The sequence below is a fragment of the Pteropus alecto genome, unplaced genomic scaffold, assembly GCF_000325575.1.
Source record: "Pteropus alecto unplaced genomic scaffold, ASM32557v1 scaffold190, whole genome shotgun sequence".
Classification (NCBI taxonomy): Eukaryota; Metazoa; Chordata; class Mammalia; order Chiroptera; family Pteropodidae; genus Pteropus; species Pteropus alecto.
This window is the reverse complement of record NW_006430462.1, coordinates 3,935,786-3,960,689: the sequence shown is the minus strand read 5'-3', so window position 1 is coordinate 3,960,689 and position 24,904 is coordinate 3,935,786. Positions and strand designations below refer to the sequence as shown.

Below are 24,904 nucleotides of genomic sequence, written 5' to 3'. Positions count from 1 at the left end.
TAATTCACCAACACACAGTTATTAACTTGGTAGAAGTTTTAATGTTCTGTAATTTAAAAGGTTAAAATAAAAGTACCCATATGACTTACTTGTATTAATTATGAAGTATGTTTCTACATGTACAGAACAATGGTACAATGACTGTTAACAAAGTGGTAGTAAGGACTATGGGTTTTTATACTTTTAGAATTACTTTACATTTGCAATTAGGAAAAAAACTTTCCTACAAAAGTTTTTGAAAAAGAAACTCAAAATAATATTGCATGGAAGGTTTTCATTTAATCTAAGATAAAGTGTGAAGATAATAATCTCAATCTAGGAAACAATCAAAGATGTAGAACAATGGCTCTGAGGGCCGATGAGATATAATTCCTTAGCCATATACATGACTGATGAGATATAAGTCCTTAGCCATAACATGACCTTACGGGCAAGTAATGCTACCTCTCTGAGCCCCTGTTCTCCATCTGTGAAACAAGAATAACAGCTGCAACAAAGAGTTGTGAGGATTAAAAGATAATGTATATATTGTGCTTAGTATAGTTACTGGAATATAGAAATAAGCACTTTTTAAATCATTCATTAAGTACGATATTCCATTACATACAAAGAATTTAGATAGGACAGTTCTAACCATTGTCCTCTTTATACACACACACACACACATATTTGTGAGCATATGTAAATATGCACACAGTTACTTAGTTTTTCTGAACCATTTAAAAGAGGGTTGTATACCCCATGCCTCTTTACCCCTTATTACTTCAATTACACTTCCTAAGAACAAAAATAATCTCTTATATAAGCACAGCACTAGTTTTCAAATTCAGGAAATTTAACATTGATGGAGTAGTACTTTAATCTACTTTGTATATTACAATTTGGTCAACTGACCCAATTATACCTTTTGATTTTTTCCCTCTATAAAAGATCCAGTCTAGAATCATATATTGGATCTAATTGTCATATCTCTTTAGTCTATTTTAATCTAGGACCTATATTATAGTAATTCAAATAATATGTTTCCTGGCATCAAAATTAATTTAATAATCTCACATCTTTCCCTCCGTACCTGGACCATGTTTCTTCAGATAAGAAGATAACACTTTTCATTCTATTTTTGTAAATATAAGTCTTAGATGCCTTATCTAAAATTAGTAATGATTCTAAAGTTAAAAATCCATAAACATTTATATTATTATGGCCATGTACAAATTAAATACTGCAGAAACAAGTAATACATTAGGATTACATTTACTTCTCTAAAAATCTAATGTGTGACCCATGGGGCCAAATGAAGGACAAGATTCTTATTCTAACCATCAGAGTTAAATGATTTATCTTTTCTTAATATATGTATGAGATTTGACAGCTCAGATCTGCAGGCTTCTCTGGGCTCCAACGTCAGTACCACTCATGGATGTGACTTCTGAGAAACTTTTACCAAAGCATATCATCATTTAATTTTCCTACTGAACATGGTATCTCATCTTTCAGATACTTCCTTAAGGAGAGATTACCCAATTTCTTACTTAATAACTAAAATTTACACTTGTAAACAATAACTCAACCAAGTGAGATACTGAGCAACCTGGACTACAAAGACACAGATTATATATACTATATAAATACTTCACTATACAGAAAGATAGAAAAAAATGATACCTTCAATCGACAAGATTATAACTAATCCCTATTAGAACCACAGAATCTATTTTTCTCCCTTATTCTTACAAAAAAGAAAACAGTCCTAATTAAAATGAAATTATAGTGACAAGACACTGGTATCCCAGGACTTAGGAAATGTTTATGTGAATTGAAATTCAAGTAAGAGGGCAGTTCTTGCCTTCAAAGTGTTCACAATCCTGTGGGGTGACAAATAAGCAGTGTTTGATAACAGATACAGGAATATAATTCCATGGTGATGTAAAAGACAAAGAAATTATTCCGATCCAGGTACTCAAGTAAAGCTTTGTGGAACACTCCAGTTTTTAATAGTTGAACTAGCACAATTGTGAGCTACTGAGAAAAAGAGGGAATAGGAACTGCATAGTTGAAGAATGAGACCCCTCTAAAAAAAAAGGCACACTGAAGAGTATGTTAAGGACAGTAAGTAGGCCAGTGTGGCTACAGCAAAAGGTGCTGTAGGTATATGGGAAAACAGGTGACTAGTTGCAGATGTGTTTAAAACCCATTTGTGAAGAGCCTAAAATGCCATGCTAAAGGTTCTGAAGGAAGGAATGATTTGGAGCTAAAAACACCACCGAGGCAACAACTTCTCTTTTCAATAATATTAGATTATAATTCCCTAAATAACAGATGGCAGAAACGAGAGGCCGTAATAAAGACTTAGGTAGTAACAGATACACACAGGTCTATGAAAAGGACAGGACCGGGATTAATATCCACACTGAGGACAGAATTAAAAATTTTTTAGAACTTGTTTTCTAGTTAAATATCACATTAGTACCACTAAGTATAGTAATGAGGCCTTGGTTTTCATATACAACAATTAAAGAAAATTCAAACAAGAATCAAGTTTCAATTTAAAAGATCTCCACATTGTTAAGGACTATTTTTAACAAAGGATAAGATTACAACTCATTAAATCTCAATCTTAAATATAAATTTCCAGGCACAGTATATTGTATTATGGCACAGTTAAATATGGAAAAGGTAATTTTGAGTCCTAATGAAAAAACACCATATTTAAAGATTTAACATTAAAATAAAAATATAAGAGCTCATCTAATTGTGTACAAGGACATGGACAAACACATCATCAAAATTAATCTGTAAATTAGTTCTGGCTGCCTCAAAACAGCAGAGAGAGTTGGGGATAAGGGGAAACAAACTTACCAAATGAAGTTTGTTCCAAGAATTTTTTCTACTAGGTTTCACAAGAAAATCTGCAAAAGAAAAACCAGTAGTTTTACAATGACAAATATTCTAAGAATCAAATTAAGCCATTTAGATCTCCCCAGACTTTTTTCTACAAGTCAGAATGTCAGGATACTAGATTATTTTTTAAATTGTTACAATACGGACTATTTCATCAACCACAGATTTTAGAATGTTTATATTAACTACACAAAAGGTTTAACTAACCCAGTCAGCCTTTAGCATGCCTCTAGAAACTACAGAACTATACAGACAGAACTTTCCAGGAAGATACAGATAATGCTTATTAAGTTTTTCTGAATTAGTAAAAGCATCATTCTGGTGGCTTCTCAGGTAAACCTTTGCCAACACAGGAGCAAGTACTTTAAAAAACTAAGATTACATGAGATCTAGGCTTAGACCCGGTAGTTGTTTTGTAAACATAACTGGCTTCTACCAAGGGATCTTTTATGTGTAAGCAAAAAATCGGGAGTGGGGAGTGTTATCGTCTAAACAAAAGAATTCTTCTCATAACTAGGCAACAATCTCATCTTTTAATTTTACAGAAATAAAAGATCTAATCAACCTGACTCCTCTGTAAAGATCCCTCTCAATATCTGCAGACTATTCATCCTTTTGGGTCAACTGTTTACATGACATGAAGTCACATATGTGAACAAGACTGTACAAAATACCGAAATCCTAAAATTAAGGAAGTTAAGTCAGCACAGCACATTATTCCCATAACCTCCAGAAACTTACTTTTTTCCATAAAAGGAAGGCAAACCATGCAATAATAAAGTATTCTAACCATTTACAAGTAGTTTTGGCTCCCAGTAACTTTTAATTTAAATTTTATAACTCATGCCTATTAACTACACACTACACTGGAAAGGAAATAAAGCCTTCATAATTTGCAACTTCAGATACAAACCATATTAAGTATCAAGACTGGTCTTAAGTGTTGAACAAAGAACAGCAGGAAAGTTGGGGGATTTGCTAGAGTATAATTTTTGCTGAGTACCTAAAAACTGAAATACATATTATAATTCTCTTTCCTTTTATTTTTCCTCTGTATAGTGAGGTTATTATCGGCTTTCAAAACTTATGTCTGTAGGTACATTATATTACCTATAAATTTTACTTTAGAATAATAAAGAAATGTTTGTTTAAAAGAACAGATGCTGGATCTCTGTCCTTAGCTGTTAAAAAAAACACCCACATAAAATAGTATATTAAGGCACATTCCACTTAGAAAGAATTACAGTAGTCCCTGTTATCTGAGGATACAAGAGCCCCACAGGATTTAAAAGTGTGGATAAGACCTAACCCTATATATACTGTTTTTTTCCCAAAACATACACACCTTTTCACTTAAAAGAAGTACCCTCCAGTTTCTCTTTGGCATCTCTTTGGCATATCCAAATTGCCAGCACCATTACTCTTTTGCTTTGGTGCCATTATTAAGTAAAATAAGCGTTACTTAAACACAAGCACTGTGATACCACAATAGTCAATCTGATAACCGAGGTGGCTACTAAGTGACTAAGGGGCAGGTAACATATACAGGATGGATACGCTGGACAAAGAGATGATTCGCATCCTGGACAGGACAGAGCAGACAGTTCGAGATTTCATCATGCTCAGATTGGCATGCAATATAAAATTTATGAATTTATTTCTAGAATTTTCCATTTAATATTTTCAGACTGTGGCTGACCCTGGGTAACTGAGATCAGAGATAACTGAAACTGTGGGTAAGAGGGGACTACTACACATACAAAAAATGATGTGACATAGCTCATTGTAACTCAGTAAGTATCAGAGTACTACAAGGTTAACTGTCCAATGACATGTGTTGCTCAGAATTCAGAGGCAGGGCAGCCCAGGGAGGCTTCACAGACGATGGAAAATTTCAAGTGGATCTTACAGATTAGGCGGGATTTAAGAAAAGAGAATGAAGGAATGAGAGTAATTCAAGAGAAGATGGCTATTAATACCATGGTGGGAAGAAAAAAAACATTTTGAGAAATAAAGACTACGTCACAATATTGAGAGTATTCAAAGAGTAGAAAGGCAGGACACACTGTGGACTTTGAATGCCAAGCTAAGAAGTCTAGATTTCATTCAGTGGTGGGAAACCAAAAGCTTTATGAACAGGGGAATAATAATATGCAAGTGGTGGTGTTAAACAGTAGAAGGCAGCAAGTAGGATTGTCTGGAGAGGGAAAGTCACTTAGGATGTTCCTAGACTAGCAGTTCAGATATAAATTGCTAAGGGCCCAATATCTCAACAGCAGTGAAAATGCAGAGAAAGACACCAAAGTAAGTGAAATCATTAACTGTCTGAACTTGGTAACTGATTAGTAATAGACAAAAAAAAAAAAAAAGCAGGACAAGTTGTCAAAGATAACTACAAAATTTTAAGGCCTGTGTGAGTAGTAAAAGGATGGTATCATTAAGAAATGAAGTGCAGCTTCCAAAGAAGCAATGCCAGCTATGATATGCTGGCTTTAAAGGTATGTTCCAAGTAGTTTTATGTCCAACATGTAATTAGGGGGAAAATGGGATTATATTCAGGAAACAAATCAGGTCTAAGGTAAAAATGAACTGGTGGTGCTAGACTTAATTCAAGAAAATCACTCTATCTACTATAAGATTCATCTGATATGTTTTTAGAAATTACTTGATAATTTATTCTGTCAGAGATATGACAAATTCATTCATACAGAAGTGTTTGTGTGAAGTTTCCACAGGTGTAAAATAAAGCTCCAAGAGATAGACCAAACAACAGGCATATTCAAAAAAAAAGGTTCAGGCAGGTCTGCTTCAATGCTGGCAGACAACAAGTATGTCATTGTGAAACGTTGCCAACAAAAATTTTAAACTGCTCATGTGTTAGGACTATTTGCAAGGTAAAGGCCATGTAGAAGGGAGTCTGTAAGAAGCTCTCTGGTGCCACAAGCGACCATCTCATGACACCAGCAAGTATCCCATAATACAAGTCACGTATTCCTCAGAAAGTAAGAGCAGTTATGTTTGGGTGACCCTGAACATTAATATATTTGAAGAGGCAGACTGTAAAGTGGTTATGTTAAATCTAAGCAATTTAAAGTATTTAATTACAAGGGACTCTTAAACACATTAAGCACTAACGGACAGCCAGGGCAGTGGGGTGGGTCAGTAGTTAACAATAGTCGCCCTTAAGTTCCATCTCCATGGAGGGCAAAAAATAAATCTTTCTGAAGTTACCTGAAGTAAGAGGTAAAATTTTTACAATCACATATACTATGGATAGGATTTTATCTATTTTAAGAGAAAATCCTAAAGTAAAGAGAGTAAAAAAATCAGTACACTTGATATTAAATACTGTAATACAGGATACCACTGTGTAGCTGCATTAGAGAGGGGAACTTAACAAGTCCCTTTCTCGAAAATGAGGTAATGACTACGAGGAAGGGCATGGAGGCCTTGGGAAAGCCAAGAAGAAATAGACGCGTACATGGCATAGTTTGTGATCATCTGTACGCCACCTACCACATCAGCTTCAACAAAGAGGCATGCCAATCTGGACCATTTCTATAATAAAAGAACTCAAACTACAAAAACTAATCAGATTGAACAAATTCACAAGGAAAAACTAAGAGACTCAAGCCAGGCCTCCTAAAATGGTGTGTATGGGGTGGGGGGGACGGCTAAAGTAGCACTTTTTTGGCTAGGGTACATTTTAACTTCAAAAGAACAATGGAATATTTTTTACATAGTCTTGTCTCACTTTCAAATGCAAAATAATTAAGAGTTCAAAACTTTAAGAAAGCAACACTAAATAACTAAAAGAATATTTTATTTTCACTGTATACAAAAGAAATGGCTTTTCTTACGCATGCACTACATATTAAGAAACATTGACAGCAAACTTGAGTGCTGAGGTAATATAAAATAATTCAGGTGTTAAATTTTAAGAAGTAGCTTTACAACTGTCACTACTTTGGGTGAGTTTTTCAGCTTCTTAGTGTTTTCTCATATATGCATAGTAACTTTTCAGGTATCTGAGGGGTGATATGACTTTCCCAAACCAGGGTTCTGCGGCATGTTGGATAGGATTAATTCCATGGCGGGAAGATGATTTAATCACTAGCGTTAACCAAAACCCAAGCGTTTATCAGCTGAATAAAACTACTATGGCTTGGTCTTATGCCCTGAACAAGAGCCCAAACCTCAGGTTTTCTAAAACCTTTGCTGTTGAAGTCAACTATAAATCAAAATAGAAACAGAGAGAATTCAAAAAGCATGGCTGCATTCATCCATCAAGATAAGTTCATTGTGGAGGAGACTCATTTATTTGACAAATATTTTGGAGTGACAAGCGCTATTCTAGGCACTGGGGATGCAGCAGTGAACAAAACAAAGTGCCTACTCTTACGTAGCTGCAATTCTAGTGTCAACTCTAATATTCTCAGAGGGCTGAATGCGCCCTTCATGTGACTTTTTCCCCCTACTTATTAGGACCATGCTTTGAAAAAGATAAAAAGAACAGTAAACATAAAATCAAGGCAGTGAACTGACTCAGTAAGATCTCAAAACAAGTTGATTAAAAAAAAATCTACATGTCTTTCCTACCTCTTTTGGAAACACCAAATAAAGTCTGTGAGTTTTCAGAGATCCAGATGTATTCCTCTACCAGCTGCAGGGCACAGATAAACAGCTAAAATATTATCATTTCCTAAGCAAAAATCAACCATCTTCTGCTAGAAAACAAAATCCAGTAAGTTGTTAAAAACCATCAGTTGAACTCCATTTTATAATCACATTTCTGTATCAAAATGTCTTTTGCTGGTAATAAGTCTCTTGAACCAGTAACACTTATGATAATGTTCGCTATAATAAGTAAAAGCTCTATTTCAATTAATGGCCAAAGATCAATCTTGTATAATTCTGTAACTACATTAGTGGTACAGAGTGTGGGTCATTCTGTGTGTGTGGGGAAGGGTAGCAGGGAGGGAGGAAGAGATTTTTTTTAATGTGAGAGAAGTTCTGAATACATTCTCAAAGGAGGCTCTGCAATAGAATTTCAAATAGTTAGTGATCAATACTTAAGATCATTTGTCTTCATTTAAGTAGCTGATTACTGACAGCTGTTTTTCTAAATATGGGCCCCAAACTGTGAGAAGTCAAAAGCAAAACACTGTAATTGTGCTCTAGCATTTTTAGATATTAAGAATTGGTTGCACTTCACATCTCAAGGAAGCAAAAGGAAGCCCTAATCATGTTCTCAGAAAAGATTAACTGTGATCAAAGCAACTTCAGCAAATTTAATGTGTACCTTTTAAAATCACTTAATTTCTTACAAGGATTTCTCCTTTTAAACTTAATCTTTATACAATGGATAGGAAGTGGGTGAAGCATAAATCATACATGATGTCTTGGTGAAGACATTTTTGATGGTAACCAGAAAAGAGTAAAACCAAAAATCACATAAAATCTACTAAAAAGGGTAAATATTAAATAATTTTAAGGGAACAAATGTAAAAACTTTATGTTCTGACTTGCTCTTTATAATCAGAATATAAAGTTTCCTATACAGAACACATTCACTTCATACTACTAACTCAGGTATATTAAATCGTTAATAGGATTGTAAGGAATTTCTACAAATAACTTGTAATTTTATTTTCTGACCCCAAGACTTCCATGAAAAATCACAAGGTATCATTTTACTACTGAAATTAAGAATTTTAAATCTAATTTTGTAAGACAGTATTTAGGTTCATCATCTTAAATGAAGAAATGTTTCCTATCTCTTAAGGAAAAAAGAAAACCTATAATTTAACAGAAAACAAAAGAAATACTTAAGTCTCAGTTGTTAAGATGACAGAAAATCCAGGCATTCAAATCACTAAAAATTAATTGAATTAAAAGCCAAGTAAGAGTATTTAATCAAAGTGCCAGAGATAGTTCAATATTTATAATGCTGAAGAAAGATCAGAAAGACTAACTCTAGTGTCAGGAAAATGCTTCCAGACTTTTGTTTCTTTAACTAGTTCCAAGGTCTATCTTTGAGAAATTAACAGAAGGCAAATTCCTGCACACGTATTAATAACGTCCTGCTACTTGCTCTCAGTTAACCTATGGTGAAGAGGAAAGAAATAACTTTGCTTCCCCACCCCCACGCCCACCCCACACCCGCACCCCATAGGAGGAAGCAAGGAGGGAAGGGAGAGTATGCCCATGTATAAATGAGCATAACGTTTTCCAGTTTTGCCTAGGTACTCGGAGATGTTCAACAGCAATTCTAGGAAAAAACTGAAAGTAAACTACACTCAAAAAATAGCTATCAGTATCCCAAACCTAGCTAACCTGCATATTTCTTACTAGTATATTAATATTATATAAGTAATGTTAATGTTCCCCTCTCCAGAAAGCTGAATGAAAATGCAAATTCACCCTTTAAGCATACAACTTAATAATGAAGAAACATATCTGACTTTTTAACTACTGTTATCATAATTAAAAACTGTCCACTCCCGCTAGCCAAGAGGTACATTCAGAGGAGAGAGACAATATTCAAATAGAGGCTATGTGCAACGAAAAGAATCCACTCTTCTACTGGCCTAGTTTAAATTTATATACTGGCAATTAGGTAGAGGGCTAGTCATATTTTTTTTTAAATAAGCTAATAAAAACCCAAATAACCTCCAGTAACCACACAATGTGGGCTCTGTTTTAAATGGTGAGCTCAAATACCTGCTCTTTCGAAGCAGTTCTCCTCAATTATTAAATAGCCAAAAGCCCAGAAACTGTCTTGACCAGAACACGATCTTCTTAAGAATCCTTTTAAAATCATACAATTCAACAGATCCCCAGAAAAAGACCCACCCTTTTAAACTAGTAACATTTATCTCTCGTAAACAGAGGGACACGTGACTGCCAACTAAACATATACAGGAAGAGAAGAACTTTTCAGCTAAAGGCAAAAAGTAGAATTCATCAATATGCTTTACTTAAGAAAAAGAAGGTAAAAGTACTGTTAAATCAGGGTTGTTAAGAAATAACTTAATAGCTTATTTTTCCTTTTTTGTTTTTAAATAAATGCACTTAAATTAACAAGTCAGAAAAACTCAGACTAGTAGTAATGGGTTCACACTGAAGACAAAAACCAAACCTTGAATTTTAAAAGTTCTTAAGCTATAATTTTCCTTAACCCATTAACCAGGAGGGGAAGGCTTTTTAAAAAAACACACTGTCTAAATTACTTATATTCATACTAAACACATTAAAATTTTGATAAAATATTCTCTAAAACAAGAAAAACTTCTCAAACACAGCCTAATACAAACCTACACACACTATGGAGTATTCTAAGTATATTTTTATACATCAAAAACTTAAGTACTATTCAATTCAGCATGAAAAAAATCCACACAAACAAGTAACTGGAATTACCAAGTTTCCAGTAAGCATGTGAACATAACTATTGAGAATAATATCACACCTCCAAGGTCAATCTGAGCCACTCATATATTTCTTGTATTTTCCAACATGGAAATAGTCTGTCAAAGGCACTAATGTCTGAAAGAGGAAAAAGGAATAATGTGTATATTCAAGCTCTCTGGTAAACATCAGGCCTATGATTAGACAACACATTCTGTACTCCTGTTTTTAGTTAGGACTCTTAAATATGCCAAAATGCGGAGAAATATAAAAACATCAGGAAGAGCTTATACTTTTTCTTTTCTATTGATTTATACACCCTCAACATGTAACCCAAACTGTATTTTCTACAGCATACAGTTATTTCATCAATTACCAGTGTTTCTATGGTGTGGTATACATACCATTGGTGATAGGTGAGATGATTGAAATGGAATACAGGCAAATAGCTTTAAAAAACAAAAACTATATATGAGCACTGGAAAAAAACATTCCGCCCTTTGACTCAATGCCATCCAATTCAAGACACCATTAAATTTACACACCACTAAGAAAACGCAAATTCAACTATAACATGCCATTGATTTTAAGATGCATTCTCCATTCAGTATAATACTGAAAAAAAAAAATCATGTAGGTAATATATTAATGAGAAGTTTGGGTGATACTAAAGTATGTGCTAATACAAATCCTTCATATATAGAAACTGTTACATAACTCTTTCCTCAGGCTGCTTTATTCTTTCATTTTTCTTCATAAGACCTATTTTTCCAATCTATTATAAGTCTGAAATTATTCATAAGCATGCTTGATCAGGGCCACAAGCAATAGTATCCAGTCTGTCCTCCACACAAATGATAAGCTTCTCTTCAAGGTTTCTGCTACCAGCAAGGAGCTCCCTCATCTTCCCCAACCCTGACTGCCACTGTCAGCACAATACCAGAGTACTGGATATCCTCTGTTCTGTCAATGTACCACCTCCAACTCTACATATCCTAAACAGAATCCATCTTCTTTCTTAATACTACTCCATTGGGAATCTTGGTCTGCCTACATCTTCAAGGCTAGAAACCATTCAACTCCTTTCTAACTAACAAAATCTGACACTAATTCCCAATGCTTTCTTTGAAATGCTCAATTTCCATCTTTGCCACCAGTGTCACCACCACCAGTGAGTGTCACCACCACCAGTGAGTGTCGCCATCATTTGGTCTCGAAAACTGGTTCTCAAATATTTGTTGAATTAAATTTATTTAGACTTCAATTACCTAAGAAACAAAATAACCACAGTGACAACTGAACTTACATCATGAATTGATTCTAGTCAATGAATTCTTTCGACATCACTTGGCATATTCTATCCCATCAATATGTTTCACCCTGCTCAAAGAAAAAAAATATGCCCTATGACATTCATATACAGAATAAACAACTTAGGGTTGCTTTTAAATTTTTCATCCATGATTTACTCATACCATTTTATCCATTTGGCTAAATCCCATATATACTTCCATTTTGGGCTTGAAAACCATTTCCATTGTGAAAGCTTCTGGGCAGAGTTCACTGTGCACTTTCAATATAACTCTATTTTATAACACCTACTATGTCATTATAATTATTTATATTTTTATCTGTCCTACTAGACAGATTATGATTTCCTTGACAGGTCATTTTCCTACTCAATATTTGAATCCAAGGGCCCTACAATATCTGTTAATGAGAGGCATTACAACAGAACTTATTAGATAAAAGCACAGATTCTGAATAAGACTGGGATGTGAATTCTGGCTCCAAACTTACTTGTTATCACTTTGGAAAGTTCACTCAGTTTCCTCATCTGTAAAATGGAGATAATATTAGAACAGAAAGTCATTAAACTAGTGTCTTTAATGTTTAATAAATACTAATTCTGATTACGATTAGGAACATGTTCAATAACTACTTTTTAGATTAAAAAGTAAACCTAATTTAGATAAATATGAGAAATTAACCAGGGCCTTCTATTACCTACCTATTGAATAAATGTTTCAAGTACACTCATGTCCATTTAAAACTTCTATATCCTAGTTCTTAACATAAATTCAACATCTCTACCTGCTTTTCTTGGTATCAAATAAATACTTAGGATTGAAAAATTTGTAAGTTTCCATTACTCATTATAAACTTTCAAAGTCCAAAGTAAAAACTATGTGGTTTTGCTGAAGCAAAAATTTTAGTCATAGGAATTTGAGGCCAACTAAGAAGAAATCACTGAATTGAGTGAGCCAAGCAACATTCACCATCACTCTCATTATACATTACACATTCTCAGTTAACTAACTCTCAGGGCACTATCATAGTACTTGTCAAGTACTTGTCCCTCTCAATAACAAGGTCTCCCTAAAACAAAGACCTTCCCTCTCAACGACAAGGTCTCCTCCAAATGAAGATCTTACTCTTCCTCTCTAGGACATTGTGTGTTCATTCTAAATTCCTTGCCATTGTTTATGTTATTTCCTATACCTAGAATGGCCTTTTCTCCACCAACCAGATCCCCAGAGCTCTTCTAGTATTCCAAGCCACTAAACTTTCACTGCATTTTTGTAAGTACACACGATTTAGCATTTATTCTTTATTATCAAAGTCTACCTCTCTCCCTCCCTCAACTCCCTTACCTTCTCCTCGACTCCCTCAAACACACACAAGCTGCAAGTTCCCTCAGGAGCTACTCAAAATGTTTTGATCAATCGATGAAATAATATTTATCTCTCCTTAAGAGTTTTGGGATAGAGCATAAAAATTTTTCTCATAAGTAATTAAAAATAACTATAGGTGATAATTCCCACTACAATCGTAGGAAAATTAGAGTACTTCCTATTTTCATGTTCCTGCATTAAGCTAAAAATAGATACTATATGATCCTAATTACAATACACTGTCATTTCACCAACATGTAAAATTTTCTTGAAGTAAACAGGAAGTTGGTAACAGCTGTAATATCAGTCGTAAATTGCTGTTTACAATGCTGCTTTTGAATAAAATGAGGGTGTTTTCTGTAAAGATAAAAATACTGCTTCAAAACAAGGGTATGAAATATAACAGCAAGAAAAGGGAGGTTGTCTTAATCCTCCTCTTTGATCTCCTTGAGGCCATCATATAAAAGTGTATGAGTCCTCACAATCAAGCCATTCCTAAACCATCCTAAATATGTTCCATTCTTTGTGTAATAATTTTGCTTCTACCTCCAAAACTAGATTCCTTTTGTCCTTTTCTCAATCTTTCTTGAATTCACACAGGAAGAGCACACAGGTTCACAAATAGCTGAGACTATAAAGTAGTCTATAAAGGTTCACAAATAAGTGAGACTATTCTTCCAACATGAAGCCAAGATAATTTCTGTCATATATATTTAATGCTTTCTGATAATTGGCAAGGAACCTGAATGGTACTGCATCCTCATGAAGAGCTGACTCTACAGCATCAAAAAGTATGGCATGCTACGCAGAAAGAACAAAGCCAATTTATTTTTAAAAAATAATTTTTAAGTGACAGCAAAAAAAAGATAAAATACTCTCAGTCAATACAAGTATAACCTCATGTTAATGAGCAAACTGTGACTAGCTGTTAAGAAACTTGTTTTATTAGAAGTCAGCTATTATTGAGCACTTACCTATATGCCAGGCACTGTTTTAAAAGCTTAATACATACAAATTCAATTAACCACACAATAATTCTATAAGGTAGCAACCATCATTGTTCTCATTTACAGTTGAAAACACATATATAGAGAAGTAACTTTCCCAAGGTTATACCAACCAAGTACAGAAGCCAGAATTCAAACCTCTGGCTCCAGTTAAGATTATTAACATCTACCACACTGCCTCTCAATTAGTTTGCTAATAAGTAAAATGTGATGCTAACTATACTGCTGATAAAGAGAACCCAAGTAAGGAATCCTTGTAATATTGAGAATATATTTCTTATATACTACATATTCTACTTTATTTTTCAAAAAACAGTAAAAGCTTTATTCACTTTCATTCTCCCACAAAACTAGAGATTTTCATCAGTGTTTTATTATTCATTGTCTCAAGTATATAACTACTTGACACTTGTTCCTGAAAACCTTTATTCTTTACAATCTCTTCTCGCTTGTCAAGATAATTGTGAACTCTAATTCTATCCTTCAAAAGGCTGACAAGTCATCTACAAACTTAAACAGCATACCTCATTTCATCATCTATATCACTGTTAAGAACATTTATATAGAGAGTCCAATCCTAACCCTTTTATAAAAGCATTTATCACTCTCACCTGACAGCAAACCACCAGTAACACTGAATATGACCCTCTAATCTGTTTTGCAGCATTTAGCCTTAAATGACATATTTTCATCCCTTATGGATTAAAGTGCCACCAGAAAAAATTAAAAACTTTCCTAAAGTTAAAATACATCCACTGCTTGCCTCTTCCACAGACTGGTCCGCATTATAAGATACTGCTTTATAGGACAAACTGTCTTTCAAAAGTATTCGACTTATTACTTCATCATCTTTCAAGTCTTCACAAATTATTTTTTGGATCAATTACCAAGATTTTTTAAACTTTATTAAGGTATAATTGAAGCATAACAAATGGCACATATTTAAAGTGGCTTTTTTTTCCAGTTTTTTTTTACTATGATAATAAAATATACACAATATTTACAATTTTAACGACTTTAAGTGTACAAGTCAATAGCCTAGAGAACATTCACACTGTTGTGCAATCACCAGCACTATCCTATTTCCAGAACTTTTACATCTTCCTAAACTTCCTTTTTAAAGCTAATATTCCATTGTATGTACATACATTTTGTTTATATATTCGTTAATTAGACATTTAGGTTGTTTCTACCTTTGGCTACTGTAAATAGTGCTACTATGAACACTGGTGTACAAATACCTATTAGAGTCCCCGATTTCACTTCTGTTGGGTAGATACTTAGACGTGGAATTGCTGGGTCATATGATGATTCTATGTTTAATTTTTCTGAAGAACCACCACATTGTTTTACACTGCGGCTGCACCATTTTCTATTCCAACCAGTAATGCACCATGGTTCTAATTTTTCCCTATCTTCATCAACACTTTTCCACTTTTTTCGTGACTGGCCATCCTAACAGGTGTGAATACCTTATGGTTTTGATTTGCATTTCCCTAATGACTAGTAATGATGAGTAACTCTTCATGTGCTTACTGGCTATTTGTATAACTTCTCTGAAGATATGTCTATTCAGGTCCTTTGCCTGTTTTTTAATCGGGTTGTTTCTTGGTTTTGAGTTGTGGATCTTTGTATGTCCTGTATATTAATCCTTTAACAGATAAATGATTTGCAAATACTTTCTCCCATTCTTTGGGTTGCCTTTACACTTTCTTTGATAGTATACTCTGATGTACAAAAGTTTTAATTTTAATAAAATTCAATTTATCTATTTTTCTTGTGTTGCCTGTGCTTTTAATGTCACATCCAAGAAATCATTGATTGCAATGTCATGAAACTTTTCCCCAATGTTTTCTTCCAAGAGTTTTACACTTTTAGTTCTTAGGTTTATGTCTTTGATCCTCAATTACTCAGGTAATTTTTAAGGTACAAATATCATGCCGTTAAATCCATAAATAAACTTTTTTCAAGTTTAAGTGTTACATGAGACTTAACAGAATCTATGATATATAGTCAGATATGCAAGATGTTAATTTATACTGTTTATAATTTTTTACAAACTGGAAACAGGTAAAGTGATATAGCCATACAATAAAATATTATGCCCTTCTAAGCATAAGAGTGGGTCAGCAACCCAGGTTGACCAAATCATAGCCTATTCTCCAATTCCCTCAATCACGTGAGCCAAGGGGGAACCAATCAGAATCCTTCTCTTCCACTAGAATCATGCTTCCCTAGCTGTGTACTGAGGGTACCCTGGAGGTACCACAGTAAATTCACAGGGGGCACTAAAGAACTGTTTAAGTTTTTGAGGGAAACATAAGAATAACTGACATTAGTAAACCACACAAATAACTACCTGTAACCATTCATAATTTTAACATGAGCTCGCAATTCTCTACTTTCAATGTCATAATTTCTTTAAGCAGAGATTTTAGCCATTACTGTGATAAAAAGTGCCATGTAAAAATCAATGTGGAATGGTAAATAGAGGTGAAGTGCCCTCATTTCATACATTAGAAGCAACATTACGTGGGTGACTGACATAACCATGAAAGGCAAAAGTATAAAGCTTTTTTAAAATGTTTAAGAAAACATTTTCATGACCTCTGGGCAGGAGATTTCTGAAATAAGACATAAAAAGTAACCATAAGGAAAAAACTAGATAAATTTGACTACATCAAAGTTACGAATTTCTATTAATCAAAAGATCACAGAGATAGCAAAAATAAAGCCAAATTAATGGGCAAAAATATTCACCCAAACATAACCAAAAAAGGATCCATAATATATAAATAACTACAGATTAGTATTTCTTTAAAAAGAACAAATAATTCAATAGAAAAATGGACTAAAGACTTGAATAGGCAATTGCAGAAGAAATTTAAATGGCCAAAAGCACAGGCAAAGATGCTCAAAACCCAATAATCAGGGTTTTTGGGCTGCACTATATATCTCCCAAGCTGTCAAAAATTGAAGATACTGACGATATCAAGTGTTGATGAGGATGTGGAGCAAGAAGAACTCTCATTCACTAACCCATTATTAATGGGAATGAGAATTAATAAACCATTTTGGAAAACAACATGGCTTTAAAGTTGAAGATATATATATATCCTGTGGCCTGGCAACTGTGCTCCTCGGTACACAGCCTAAAATGTGGATGCTGCATCATAAGAAATGTATGAGAATAGTCAGAGCAACATTTTTGTTCATAGTAGTCAAAACATTTCAAATGTCCAACAATAATAAAATACATAATCTTTACATTCAATATATTGTACAAGATAACAGAAATAAAAATGAACTAGATCAACAGACAATACATAGAAATATGCAAAAGCAAAATAGAAAATATGCACAGTATGATTCCATTCAAAAACAGGTAAAAATAAAGTACTATTTACAAATGCATATATAGATAATAATACAATAAAAGCCAGACAGTGATTACCATAAAGGCCAGGACAGTAGTTATTTCTAAGAAGGAGGATGAGGAATATATATAAAAAGGAACGGAAACAACGGCAGCCTTCTCGGGTGCTGGTGATGTCCTATTTCTTGACCTGGGTGGTGGTGACATGAGTGTTCACTTTATCATTCATTACACTGTATATTTGCATCTCATGTACTTTTGTGTCATATTTCACTACAAAAAGCATTCAAAAAGATAACTTGGGAGAAAAAATGCATGAGAATGATAACAAATTTGCGATGGTGTAACTTCTGGAGCAAGGGAAGGATGTTCAAGGGACTTCAATCAATTCTGGAAAAAGAGAACAGAGTTTTATTTGGCTAAGAGTGGATGAGTAAACAAATCAATATTAAAGGCAACAGGGCAAAGTAGCTTGCAAAATGTAAAAAGATTACCAAAGGAAGGAAAAAAACAATGCCTAGTTTCCAAAAGTCAAGATGCCTCTTGTGCCAGAAGCTACAGCTGTCCTGAGGATAACAGAATCTGCCTGGAAGACCACAAATACCATCTCTGTCCAACTCAGCTCAAAATCATCCCATCTACTTCTGGTCCTCTTGGGGCATAAGGGAGAAAAGAAAACTCAAATCTGACTTTTCCCCTATCAAAAATATGACTTTGAGTGAGGTCTAGAATAAAATTATCTCAAAATTAACATGAAAGTAATAAAGTTGTTATCCAAAGCAATGACAAGTTCTTAGTATAAATAGCAGGGAAAGGGATAAATATATTATGACACTAAAAGAGTGACAAAGATAACAAGGAAACTATACACATCATGACACTTGGTTATTATTTAATGAGTATGAAGATTCTGTTTGGGATGATGAAAAAGGTCTGTAAATAGTGACAGCTACACAACATAGTGAATGTAGTTGATGTAACTGAATTATACACTTACAATAGTTAAAATGGTAAGTTTTCTTGTATTTTCCCATACTAAAATTTCTTTTTTAATTTTTTAAAACCTCTGCTTATCAAAGAGACCATTAGGAAAATGAAATACAAACAAAACAAAAAAACAGAAAGAAAATAATTTTAACAGGTAAAAGATTTTAATAGAAACCTCACAAAAGATATATAAATCACCAATAAGCACATTCAAAGATGTGCATCATCATCATCAGTCATCAGGAAAATGCAAGTGAAAACAGCACAATGTGATAACCTTTCACACTCACTGAAATAACTAAATTAAAGAAACTGACAAGAGCAAATGCTAGTGAGTATGTTGAGTAACTGGAACCCATATATGGCTCATGAAATTGTAAACTGGAATTAGCACTTTGGAGGACAGTCTGGCAGTTGCTTATTGAGTTAAACATACATCTCTCCTATGACCGAGCAATTCCATTTGGTATTAACTCAAGAAGAGTGAAAACACATGATCACAAAAAGATTTAGACACAAATGTTCACAGCAACTTTACTCGTAACAGCCCCAAACTGGAAATAACTCAAAAGTTCCAGTGACAGGTAATCAGATAAACAAATTATGGTATATTTCTTCTCTGAAATACTACTCAGCAATAATAATGAACTACTGATATTCACAACATGAATGAATCTCAAAAGCATAATGTTGACTAAAAGCAACAATTTAAAGGGGAATAAATACTACATGATTCCATTTAAATGAAGTTCAAAAATAGACAAAACTACAGTGACAGAAACCAGAACAGCAGTTTGCGTAGGGGGAGAAGGGTAACTAATCAGAAGGGGGCATGACGGGACTTCTAATGTAAGGTTTAAGTAAGTTCTATATTAGGACTGAACAGTGGCTACACAGCTGTAATTATTGAAACTCAAACTGCACACTTCCATCTGTGTATTTCACTATATAAATTCTATTTCAACCTTTTTAAAAATCCTAAAATAGTATCCAAAAGCTGAGGCTCTAATCCTCATCCAAAAGTAATAACAAAATGTCTCTAGAAAAGGCTGTACAACCAGATCATATGCCCCACTGTCCCAAAGTCACCAGACTTTGTTTCTGAGGGAATGCATATGAATTCCCAGTCTCTCCTATAAACAAAGGATAAGCATTTACAGATGAGCAGTGTTTGGGGTAAAGTCTGAGATTCTTCTAAGGTATTGAAATTTCCACGAAGTTAACTAGCCTCCAAGGAGATCGAATTTATGCCACGATCAAGGGCATGTGTTATATGATTGCTTTAGTCATTCACCTTGCACTTTTTGTTAAGTAAATTGTTTAACCGCTTGCAAGCCCGAAAGAAGAAAAAGAACGAGAAATAACATTGGACCTTAGAGAATATTCCAATTTCCTACTTGGAAAAAAAAAAGAGGTTCTAGTTTCAGCTCCCATCAAATTTTTCACCTGTTATAAGTACAGTAATATTCTTATTAGTATTTGCAGCCACTATCTGAAAGTCCTCATCAAATGTTATTCATTTGTATAAAACCATGTAATACCTCCATACGTATAATCATCCCAAAATCATGTCTACCTTGACATAATTTTAATGCAACTTTAAGCAGTTTCATTAAAAAATATATCGTCAGAAATTAATGCTCGATTTAGCTCACTGGGAAAACCAGCATATGGCTTTTGCTCAATTAACATGCCTGAAAAGGTTTACAAGGTTATCGCATAGTAAGGTAAGCACATGACAAAGTCACAACTCAGAATCATCAATTTAAAGAGTTTATCTCTACAATACTTCAATGTTTGAATAAAACAAAACAATCGACTCCAATAAAGTCCTCTGCTTATCTTTCAGATCCATAGTATTTTGTGGTTTCTATTTTATTTAAATCTATAATAAAAACAATTTGAACTGTGACACTCCATAACCAGATCTGAAGTTAAAAAATAAAACATAAAACACTTTAAGGATATTTTAAGTTCTAGTATGGACATATTTTCTTCAAATGAAAATAGTAAAATGTACCATCATACAACAAAATTAGAAAATATACACAGTTTTTCTAAATTATCTGTTGAAGAACTAAACACATTAACCAGGACAAGGCCAGCTTTATTGGTATGCAACCTGTGCAGTCACATTGGGCTCCATGCTTGGTTTAATGTTCTGCTGTAGTCATTTTGAAATTCTTAATAATTTTTGAAAAAGGGACCTTACAAATTACATAGCCTGTCCTGAGCAAGGAGTCTACGGAAAAACAGAAAAATAATTACAAATCTCATTACTCTCGTGACCAAAAAGAATTTCTCTCTAGGCTTACAAATCGATACAAACTGTTTTTCTCCTTAGTATGACCAGAAGTGCACATATGGTTCCAAACTGGAGGCTTAGATTTCAGAAAGGTCTACACCTACAGGAAGCGTCATCAATTACAAACCCAGGCTTTTGCAAGTTTATTCCATCATTCAGTGATTGTACCTCCTTTTACACACATTTATGAAACGCATTTTGATGTTTACTTCATTAGACCAAAAAATTATAAGTAGTGCTATTATTCACCAAATTTTATATTCTAAAAACTAGTGTTTGATAAATACAAATCTTCAAAGTTTAATGAAAGCAAAATGTGAACGAGCACAAAAAGTACAGAACAAGCACCTCCTTAGCCTCAACACTGCTGTGATCAAAGATAAACAATGTGTGGTAAAGAAAGAAGTCTCCAGAAGAGGATGTCTTGGCACTCAGTAGGCACTCAAAACTAATTTTTCAAGCCATTTAAAGAATCAGCGTTCTCCTGATACTTTTTTCCTGAGAAAAAAAAGATTTAGCCCTGCTGATAAATTAAAACTGTTAAATCCCAATGAATTAGAAGACAAAATACAATAAAGTTAAATCATCAGTAGAAATGACTAGAAAAATACAGAAAATAAGATGATATGTAATAATGAAGCTTAATCCATGATCAAGAAATATCTTAGGTTTCTCAGCAGAAGCAGTAAGTGCTTGACGGGTTTTGGAAAAGGGGTAAATAAAGCCTTTAAATTCAAAAATCAGATCAAATTCTCCAAGATACCTATTATCAAAAGGTCAGTAATACCAAAAACATAAGCATCTTAAAACTCAAGGATAAAGGATGAGGGAGAACATATTTTTTAAGATTATAATTATATACCCTATTCAAAAAAATTAACTCAGAAAACTAAGAAGAAAAGTTTGGGAGCATATGAGAAAATACAGAAGATTTACCAAGGCAAATAAATGGCTATTAAATTGAAAACTTGATGTCACTAAATAATATTCTACTACAGGTTATTATTAAAGCTACTGACATTTTCTGAGATATTAACAAAGCAAGAGATCCATTCACTTTAAAGCTGAACATTAAATATCGTCAAGGTGGGCATTGCTTTCTACCCACTTTCTGAAAGCCTCTGTATTTCATCAGCACTGAGACAATCTAATCTAATGGAAGAAAGTCAGGAAATCAGGTTTTCCATTAAACTCTCAAGGCTCACCATCCTCAGAGCTGGCATCTAGTACAGGAAAAAGTTACAGGGTAGGAAGGAAGTCTACTTGCCCTGCATTACTGGGCTGTAAGTTTGTGTTGTTATGGGCACCAGCACAACAGAATAAATGTAATGGCAAGAAAGCAAAAAGCTGACTGGATAAGACAATTTGGTCTATGTAATCAGTATATTAATGAGACTACAACTACCTAAAAGTTCCCAAGCACACCCACATAATCTGACTTTCAACAGAAAATTTTTATTGTGGGGCTAGAGTCACCCTGTAACAAAACTGGAGAAGTTAAGGAAACTTTTTATTTTTCTTTAATCTTGGTCCAAATTACAATTGTAGGCTATAGAATAGAAAGAGGCAAACCCATTTTATCTTCAGCTTCTAAACTTTTCCCTAGAAAAGGATACAAGGGGAGAAGGGATTATTCAACCAGACAGTAAACCTAATCAGAAAGGTAAATTCTTTTGCAAAAGTTAGGATTTAAGACTAGATTTCCTGCTTTTAGTTCTTTAATTCTACTCCCTACTGCTTGTGGCAGAGTGGAGGAATGTGACTTCCACTTTTACTCGACAGTAGCACTTCAGTTTCTGCTATTTGAAACAAAACCTTCAAGGAGAATATCAGTGTTTAAGAACTTAAAAGATACACTAGCATTTTAAAGAATGTTCATTTTTTAGGCATTCTTGCATAGCTACAGCGTCAGCCTCACCTTGCCTCAAAACCAAATTCAGGCATTTATGTTCTGTAATCTTGAGCAAGGACACTTTTCATTAACATGTGTCTGATGGCAACAACATCTTATAATGTCATTGTAAGGATTAAATGATCTAATACACAGAAGCAATTAGAAACTAATATCATGTACATGTTACCTATTACCACTAATGCCTTGTTATATATCAATAACTAGTTTACAACACATACTCTCTAGCTATGTTTCTTGAGCTAGCAAAAGAACTATAATTATCTTCCCTGACCAAACAACCTCACAAGATTATTGGAGAATAAATCAATACAGCTGACTCATGAACAACATGAGAGTTAGAGGCTCCAACCCGGACTCAGTCGAAAATCCACGTGTAACTTTTGACGCCCCAAAAACTTAATTACAAATAGCCTACTGTTGACCAAAGCCTTATAGATAACATAAACAGTCGATTAACACACATTTTGTAGGCTATATTTGTTATAAACTGTATTCTTATAAAAAAGCAAGCCAGAGAAAATAACGTATTGAGAAAATCATAAAGCTCATCTATGAGTTTTTCAAATAGTTGTAAATCTCCAAAAAAAATTTTCCAATATATTGGAAAAATATCCACATATAAGTGGAGATGTGTAGTTCAAACCTACGTTGCTCAAGGGTCAACTGTATACACTAAAAAACTCTCAACAGGTCTTCATTATAGAAATATCCATTACTCAGTTCACAAGAGACCAACAGTTACAATACTTCATACAGAGCTCAGTATGAATACTATAATAGAAGAATATAGGCTTAGAAAAACTAGTCTAAAAAGATATTTAAATATTTTGTTAAACAAAACCAAACTCTGAATAAATACCATTATCCTTATACTTAAAAGCTAGTGTTCACTGAACTATAAGCCAATCACTGAGCTCTATATACTTTTCAGACATTATCTCATTTAATAGTCATAGAATAGTTGAGGTAAGTACAACTTACCAGTTTCACAGTGAGGACTCCTAGTCTCTCAAAGATTAAGTAATTTGCCCAAGACCAAAAACTGGTACATTTCTAGATTCTAAAATACCAGGGTGGAATGGACACCTCACCATGATCACCTAAAGGCAGTTTTCCCCTAAAACACTGACAGGATTTTTTCAAATTCTACAAATATGACAGTATATAATAAAGTACTAAAACTTAGATACTAAAAAAAAAGTAATTTTACATTAAAATGCAAATATAACAAGAGAAAATTCCAGAAGTTCCACGTACAAGAGAAAAATTGGGCTCCCAGAATATCCAAACAGGGAATGAGGAAAACCACTACTTTCTTCAAGTACTCCAATATGGATAGTTACTCATTTGGTTAGATTTGTACAAAGACCTTTAATGTCCTGAGTTTAATTTTCACAAGCAAATTTACTCACTTCCACAGATACTATACATAATATAAATGTCTTTATCCATAAATCAGCTGCTCTAAAAATGTGTACTACTATAGGGAGAACAGGCAAAAGAATAAACGTGGCTTAAACAAGCACAAGAACATCATCTCTGTGGAAGGTGGTGATAAGGGACAACTAAAAATGCTTTTTGGATTTGTAGTATCATCTTGGTACTCTATAGTATCAACGTGCAAAGGACAGTGAGAGACTAAAATCTGATTACTATCTCTCAGTTCGAAAATTATGTAAAGATACTGGAATATAGTGTAACTAGTGAGAACAACCCAATGAAATACAAGTGAAAATCACCAAGATGCATTTTAATTCTCATATTTCAAAATGTCTTGACCAACAGTGAAACAAACTAAACGTCTAAACATGTATTTAGTTAAGAAGCTTAAAAACATATTAAAAATCCTGATGATATAGGAACCTGAGGTAATATGTTCAATATTTTGCCAACTTTGAGGTGTATCTAAGAACTGAGATATAAGATTACCCTCAAAATTAAACTATGAAAACTCCTAAAGGATCACTCTGTGGTTATATAAAAGAATGTTCTAACCTTATTCTTACAAAATAAACTCTGAAGTATTTAGAGGCAAAGGGGCACAGTGCCTCCAACTTACTCTCAAATGGTTCAGGGGGAAAAAAAAGGAGAGCAAATCATAAAACATATTAAATAAACTGTAAAACAAAGGACACTGGTAAGTTCTTCATTTTATTTCTGTAACTTTTATTAAATTTGAAATTAAATCCAACACAAACATGACAGAAGATTAACATTGTTAAATTAGTCTGTAGGTACATGAACATTCATTATATTATTCTTCTATATTTTCCTTATTAAAAAATCCAAATGAAAAAGCAGGTTGTACTCTAGTCCCAGATAAATTAC

General features: G+C 33.7%; 1 protein-coding gene across 15 annotated transcripts in view; it reads right to left on the bottom strand.

The window, feature by feature from the left end:
- MTMR3 (myotubularin related protein 3) overlaps nt 1-24,904 on the bottom strand; it is a 116,661-nt gene that overhangs the window by 59,303 nt on the left and 32,454 nt on the right. For 10 of the 15 annotated variants that reach the window (XR_003046606.1, XR_003046607.1, XM_006904898.3 and 7 more), the window contains exon 2: nt 2,860-2,909. The exons of 1 other annotated variant lie outside the window; for it this stretch is intronic. The gene's annotated coding sequence lies outside the window, so the exon portion shown is untranslated. Of the gene's footprint in view, nt 1-2,859; nt 2,910-7,500; nt 7,565-11,617; nt 11,692-12,111; nt 12,149-24,904 lie in introns of all 15 variants that reach the window. 4 more of the 15 variants (XM_025047503.1, XM_025047506.1, XM_015591085.2 and 1 more) reach the window with 4 other exon arrangements.